General features: G+C 49.1%; 1 pseudogene; it reads left to right on the top strand.

The window, feature by feature from the left end:
* The window catches only part of LOC128923393 (large subunit ribosomal RNA), a 2,780-nt pseudogene extending 597 nt beyond the window's left edge, over nucleotides 1-2,183 (top strand).
* Nucleotides 2,184-7,500: the final 5,317 nt, after the last annotated feature.

The raw sequence follows: 7,500 nt of genomic DNA, 5'->3' as shown, positions 1-7,500 counted from the left end.
ATTAATTTGCTTTTAGCTTATTAACATAGAATAAATACTGATGATTTGATAAAGTGTTGATAGATTTTACATATATAATGCTTAAATTCTTTTGAATTTTACAATAATATTATTATCATTGATTTTAATATTAATTGTATGCATTTATATGATTAACAATGCGAAAGATTCAGGATACCTTCGGGACCCGTCTTGAAACACGGACCAAGGAGTCTAACATATGTGCAAGTCATTGGGTTATATTAAACCTAATGGCGAAATTAACTTAACTTTTATATAATGGGATTAATTTTTAGTGAAATATTTTACTATTAATTCAATCCCGGGGCGTTCCATATAGTTATGTATAATGATAATTTATTATTATTTATACCTCTAACTGGAGCGTACCTTGAGCATATATGCTGTGACCCGAAAGATGGTGAACTATACTTGATCAGGTTGAAGTCAGGGGAAACCCTGATGGAAGACCGAAACAGTTCTGACGTGCAAATCGATTGTCAGAATTGAGTATAGGGGCGAAAGACCAATCGAACCATCTAGTAGCTGGTTCCCTCCGAAGTTTCCCTCAGGATAGCTGGTGCATTTAAATATTATGTAAAATAATCTTATCTGGTAAAGCGAATGATTAGAGGCCTTAGGGTCGAAACGACCTTAACCTATTCTCAAACTTTAAATGGGTAAGAACCTCACCTTTCTTGATATGAAGGTTGAGGTTATGATATAATGTGCCCAGTGGGCCACTTTTGGTAAGCAGAACTGGCGCTGTGGGATGAACCAAACGTAATGTTACGGTGCCCAAATTAACAACTCATGCAGATACCATGAAAGGCGTTGGTTGCTTAAAACAGCAGGACGGTGGACATGGAAGTCGTAATCCGCTAAGGAGTGTGTAACAACTCACCTGCCGAAGCAACTAGCCCTTAAAATGGATGGCGCTTAAGTTGTATACCTATACATTACCGCTAAAGTACATGATTTATAATACAATTTCGGTTGGATTATAAATTTTGAAACTTTAGTGAGTAGGAGGGTACAATGGTGTGCTTAGAAGTGTTTGGCGTAAGCCTGCATGGAGCCGCCATTGGTACAGATCTTGGTGGTAGTAGCAAATAATCGAATGAGACCTTGGAGGACTGAAGTGGAGAAGGGTTTCGTGTGAACAGTGGTTGATCACGAGTTAGTCGGTCCTAAGTTCAAGGCGAAAGCCGAAAATTTTCAAGTTTTAATGAATTGTTGAGAATATATAATTATTATGTTTTCTTCATAGTAATTAAACACTTGAATAATTTTGAACGAAAGGGAATACGGTTCCAATTCCGTAACCTGTTGAGTATCCGTTTGTTATTAAAAATGGGCCTTGTGCTCATCCTGGCAACAGGAACGACCATAAAGAAGCCGTCGAGAGGTATCGGAAGAGTTTTCTTTTCTGTTTTATAGTCGTACTACCATGGAAGTCTTTCGAAGAGAGATATGGTAGATGGACTAGAAGAGCATGACATTTACTGTTGTGTCGATATTTTCTCCTCGGACCTTGAAAATTTATGGTGGGGTTACGCAAACTTCTCAACAGGCCGTACCAATATCCGCAGCTGGTCTCCAAGGTGAAGAGTCTCTAGTCGATAGAATAATGTAGGTAAGGGAAGTCGGCAAATTAGATCCGTAACTTCGGGATAAGGATTGGCTCTGAAGATTGAGATAGTCGGGCTTGATTGGGAAGCAATACCATGGTTTATGTACTCGTTCTGGGTAAATAGAGAATTTCGGTTCTTGTTCCCCGGATAGTAGTTACGTAGCCAATTGTGGAACTTTCTTGCTAAAATTTTATAAGAATTATATCGCAAGATATATATTCTTATTTAATTATAACGATTATCAATTAACAATCAATTCAGAACTGGCACGGACTTGGGGAATCCGACTGTCTAATTAAAACAAAGCATTGTGATGGCCCTAACGGGTGTTGACACAATGTGATTTCTGCCCAGTGCTCTGAATGTCAAAGTGAAGAAATTCAAGTAAGCGCGGGTAAACGGCGGGAGTAACTATGACTCTCTTAAGGTAGCCAAATGCCTCGTCATCTAATTAGTGACGCGCATGAATGGATTAACGAGATTCCTACTGTCCCTATCTACTCATTCGTTAGTTGGCTTTCGACGCGGATAGACGTGCGTGCGCATCGTTGTGATTTTTGGTAAGTTTTTCTTAGCGAGTTGTTGTTGCGATTTTTCGGCATTTCCTTTTGTGCGGTCGTTTGTTTACGCAGTGTGTAAGGCACCGTTATTGCCTGGCGTGCGTGAATAGTTGAATACGTGATCGCGTGTGTTGTTGGTGTAAGTGCACATTTCGTGCATTCTTGCATATCATACGCGCGTGGCTTGCGGTATTTCGGGAGTGTGTTTTTTGGTACAGTCGCGGTTGACTGTACGGCGTGTACGGGTAAGTACAACATTGTTGTATATAAAGTAACGTGGGTATCCACATAGTTGTTGTTGGTGGGCTGTCGCACAGTTTCAGTGGTGTACCGTGTTGTAGGTATTCCTGCTGGCTGGATTGCCTACCAGTGAGTGCTGTGCTGAGCGCCTGGCGTTCGGTTGCGCTTGTTTCGGGTTTGCCCGTACAGTTGTGCCCAAAGGGTGCCTGGGGCTGTCCCAGTGCTGAGGTCGCTGACTGTTGCGTCGACTGCGGTCGTAGCAGAGTGCTGTTAAGCCCACAGTGCGGTTGGTACAGTGCCACAGCGGTTGACTCGCGACCGTTACGGGGACATTGATCTGTCCGGCGGTCTTTTTGAGTAGCCTTTTCAGACCTTTGGCTGGGTTGTGGGCTGTGCCCTCGCGAGAGCGCATTAACCGACTGCTTGGGTGGTGACTGCTACAGAGCGAGTACACGTGTGAGTCAGCGTCTTCAGTGCGTTCAGTTGCACGCGCCTGGAGAGCAGCTGTTTCGGGTATTACCTGAGCAGGTAGCTTCTGCGCCAGTGTTCGCCGGCGTAACAGCCTGCCTGGGGGTAGGCTGAAGGTGGGAATGGCTCCACCACGGAGGAGGAGGGTTAAATCCCTCGCTGAAAGCGACGGGTCGGGCCCCATAACTGTGATGGTGGAAACGTCGTCGGGTGATGAGGAGGTGAGGCCACCGGTGAGGTCTCCGCCGCGGAGGAGGGCGCGTTTGGGGTCGCCTCTGTTGGTGAAATCGGAGAGCAGTGGGAGTGAGTGCGGTAGCGGAATGGGTGGCACCGCTGAAAAAGCGGTTGCTCACCCCGCAGTTTCGGGTGCTGCTAAACCGGCCGAGAGCGGCGGTAACAGCGGCACTGGGAAGGGCGTCGCGGATAAGGGCGTCGCGGATAAGGGCGTCGCAGATAAGGGCGTCGCGAAGAAGGGTGTAGCAAAAAAGAGCGTCGCGAAGGAGGGATCGACGAAAGTCAGCTCGGCGAAGGAGGGAGGGAAACGTGAGGGTGTAGTTAATGGGGGTGTGGTTGGGGGAGGCGCTATCAGCCATGTCGCGGCCATGAAGGCAGTGACGGCTGAATTAAATGCCTTAGTGTTTGGGGTAAAGGACTTTGAGGTCACTACCGCGAAGGGGCTGATGGAGCTTGCCTCGAAGTACGAGGCGCTCCTGATGACGGTAGTAACCGAGAATGCCCATCTTCGCGGTCAGGTTGACGCTCTAAGGGGGGGTTGTGGGGGATATATTGCCCAACCGAAGAGGTCGGTTGGGGGGTTGGCTCCGGCTGAGTCGGTGCGTGCGCCTCCAGCACCTGTGTTGGAGGCGATTGCTCCGGCATTGCCGAAGCCCGTGGAGACGTGGTCGGTGGTTGTGCGCAGCAAGGCCCCGACGACTTCCTCTAAGGAAGTCATAAAGAAGGTGGTGAAAGAGGTGGGACCTTCCCTCGGAGTGCGAGTGCACGAGGTGAAGCCAATTAAGGGTGGTGGGGTGGTTATTCGCACCCCCTCTGTTTTAGAGAGGGAAAAGGTGGCGAATAATGCCAAATTCGGGGAGGTGGGATTGGATGTGACTGTGAACCGGAAGTTGGGTCCGCGGGTTGTGGTTCAGGGGGTTTACACCGAAATCTCCCATGATGACTTCATGGAGGAGCTCTTTCGGTTGAACCTCCAGGACGTCAACCCTGAGGCACGAAAGTCGGATGTGCGGATGGTCAGTCGGCCCTGGAAGGTAGCCGCTGATGGTACCACCAACGTTGTCCTTGAGGGTTCGGACAAATCAATGTCCGCCCTCTTGGAAGCGGGACGGTGCTACATAAAGTGGTTTTCCTTCAGGGTTCGACCGGATACCCCTGTTGCTGGCTGCTTCCGGTGTATGGGTTTTGACCATAGAGTGGCTGAGTGTAGGGCCAAATCAGATGTCTGTAGGAGGTGCGGTCAGGAAGGCCACAGAGCTGCCGGTTGCGTCAATGCACCCCATTGTCGCAACTGTGCATTTAAGGGTAGGCCAGCTGGGCATCTTATGATGTCCGCTGTCTGCCCCATATACTGTGGTGTTGTTGAGCGCGCCCTCGCCAGACACTGATGGGGGGTATCTTCCAGCTAAATTGTCAGGGATCGTATGCCGTGATGTGTGAGTTGGGGGGTTGTATGCTTGAGGGTGGGTGCGGCATTGCCTTACTCCAGGAGCCCTACACCACCAATGGTGTGGTTCGGGGTCTTCCTGGGGTTTTCAGGGTCTTTACGGACCTTGGGGGTAATGCCGCAATTGTTGTGACGGATCCAAACTACGATTGCGTAGTGTTGGATTCGTCGCAACAGGGGGTGTGTGTTTCAGTAGAGGGGGAGTTCGGTAGAATGATTGTCGCTAGTTTGTACTGCAAATTTAGCGAGCCCCTAGAGCCCTACCTGGGCTACATGGATAAGCTACTACTACTGGGGAGTAGTAGCCCATTTATCCTAGGGTTGGATGCAAATGCCTCGTCCTCGATGTGGTTTAGTAAGGTATCCAGACATTCGTCTGGATATCAAAGCCACATCCGAGGCGAGGTATTGAGTGAATGGGTGGTGGCTAAGAGCCTCCACATTTTGAATGAGCCGAGTGAATGGTTTACGTTTGAGGGGCCTAGGGGCATGAGTGATATCGACGTAACGTTAATGAATGAGGCAGCAAGGAGAGCGTTTGATGTCAGTTGGGAGATTAGGGGAGGGTGGGGATTGAGTGACCATAATTTAATACAAATTATGGTCTCTCCGCAATCCCCACCCTCGGCGTACGTGGGTCCATTGCGGCGATGGCGTACCTCTGGTACTGACTGGAACCAATATGGACAGAATGTAAGGGAAGCGGTATTGGAAATACCGCTTAGTGAGTTTGAGGAACTGGGGGTGGACGAGCAAATTGCTCGGCTGTATGAGTTGGTGTGGTGTGTTAATGATAGGGTTTTCAGGAAGTATGAAAGTTCTAGGATTAGGAAAATTAAGTGGTGGACGAATGAGTTAACCTTGAAGAGGAGGGCTGTCCGGCGGTTGAGACGAAAGTTTCAGCGTGCTCGGCGGTCCAATTCGGATAGGTTATCCCAGATCAGATATGATTTTAGTTGTGCGGCTAGAGAATATAAGGATATGCTTGTGAGGATTAAAGAAGAGGAATGGAGGAGTTTTATTGGGGAGAATAGGGACGACCCCTGGGGGCAGGTCTACAGGATCTGCAGGGGTCGTAAGAGGGAGGATATCACCTCTCTCCGCGTTGGTGACTCTGTGTTATCAACGTGGAGAGAGTGTGCGGAGGTTCTGTTAGGAGCGTTCTTTCCCAGGGCTGAGGTTCAGGCACCTCAAGCACAAGAGGTACCTGTTCCTCCACTAGAAGATGAGGAGTTGGGATACGCCTTTAGCCTGGTTAGGTCTAAACGGTCCCCAGGTTTTGATGGTTTGAACGGAGAGATGTGCAAAAGCTTGTGGAAGTTCATTCCGGAATACTTGGAGGCCATTTATAACAAGTGCGTGTGGGAGGGGTATTTTCCACGTGAGTGGAAAAGTGCCAGGGTCGTCCCTCTCCTGAAGTCCCCTGATAAGATCAGGAGTGATCCTCGTTCTTATCGGGGCATCAGCCTTCTTCCGGTGCTTGGAAAAGTACTGGAGAGGGTTATGGTGGAACGACTTCAGGAGCTAACGCGGGGTATGTGGTCGGATAGGCAGTATGGGTTTAGGAAAGGACGCAGTGTGGAAGATGCGTGGATGTATGTGCAGAATGTTGTTAGGGAGAATGTCAACAAGTATGTCCTCGGCATATTTGTTGACTTCAAGGGGGCATTCGATTATCTGATCTGGGATCGAGTGATAGAACGGTTAGAGGAACTTGGCTGTCCGGAAATTAGTCTCTGGCGAAGCTACTTTTCGGACAGAAAAGCCTCTATCGTTGGAATGAATGGGAGTGTGGAGATTGGAGTGGCTCGTGGCTGTCCGCAGGGATCCATCTGTGGTCCATATATATGGAACCTCATGATGGACTCTCTGCTTGGGCAGCTCGAACCACTCTGTAAGTGTTGTGCGTATGCAGACGACCTTCTTCTCCTTGTTGAAGGTCGCTCAAGGCGTGAGTTGGATCGGGTGGGAGGACAATTTTTGGAAATTGTCCACAACTGGGGGATAAGTGTGGGTGTAGACATCTCGATGGACAAAACGGTGACAATGCTTTTAAAAGGCAGACTGTCACCGGGGCGTCCACCGGTTGTCCGAGTGAATGGGGTCGGCATCAGGTATGTGACGCAAGTCAAGTACCTGGGGTTGACCATGAGTGAAAGAATGTGTTTTACTCCACACTTGGTGAGTGTTAAGGTGCGACTGCAGGCGGTCGTAGGTAAGGTTATGCGCGTTTTACGGAGTGATTGGGGCCTCGGACGTCGTGCTGTTCGCACCATATACCGCGGCTTATTTGTGGCCTGTGCCACTTATGGAGCGGCTGTATGGTGGCGAACTGTCACGACGGTCTTCGGTCGCCGAAAGCTCCTCTCCGTCCAGCGCTGCATGATGCTCGCCTGTCTGCCTGTATGTCGCACCGTTTCTACGGATGCGTTGCAGGTGTTACTAGGTGCGCCCCCTCTTGACCTGGTTGTCATACAGCGTGCTGTATCATTCAGGTTAAGAAGGGGTCTGAGTGTGTCATTGCTGCGGAATGATTTGATTTCCGATGATGATGTGGAGAGGGAGGGATATCTAGGGAGCAAGAGGCTTCTAGATGATAGGGTCAGGTGTAGGTGGCAAGACCGTTGGGACAGTAGTCTCAATGGTCGGGTGACTTATGAGTACATCCGGGACGTTAGGTATGTAGAAGGAAACCCAGACTTCAGATTCTGTCTAAGTCTGGGTTTCCTGCTTACGGGGCATGGGCCTCTTAATGCATTCTTGCATAAGAGGCACCTTGCAGATAGTCCAGAGTGTATGTGTGGGGCGCGTGTTGAGGATTGGGTGCATGTTATAGCGGAATGCCCGATGTACTCAGACATTAGGGACCTTGGGGGTATGGGGATTAGTTGGACTGATGGACGGATAGACGTTAGTG

Source organism: Zeugodacus cucurbitae, chromosome X (genome assembly GCF_028554725.1).
Source record: "Zeugodacus cucurbitae isolate PBARC_wt_2022May chromosome X, idZeuCucr1.2, whole genome shotgun sequence".
Classification (NCBI taxonomy): Eukaryota; Metazoa; Arthropoda; class Insecta; order Diptera; family Tephritidae; genus Zeugodacus; species Zeugodacus cucurbitae.
Note: the sequence above shows the minus strand (reverse complement) of the source record. Positions and strands in the feature narration are given on the sequence as shown.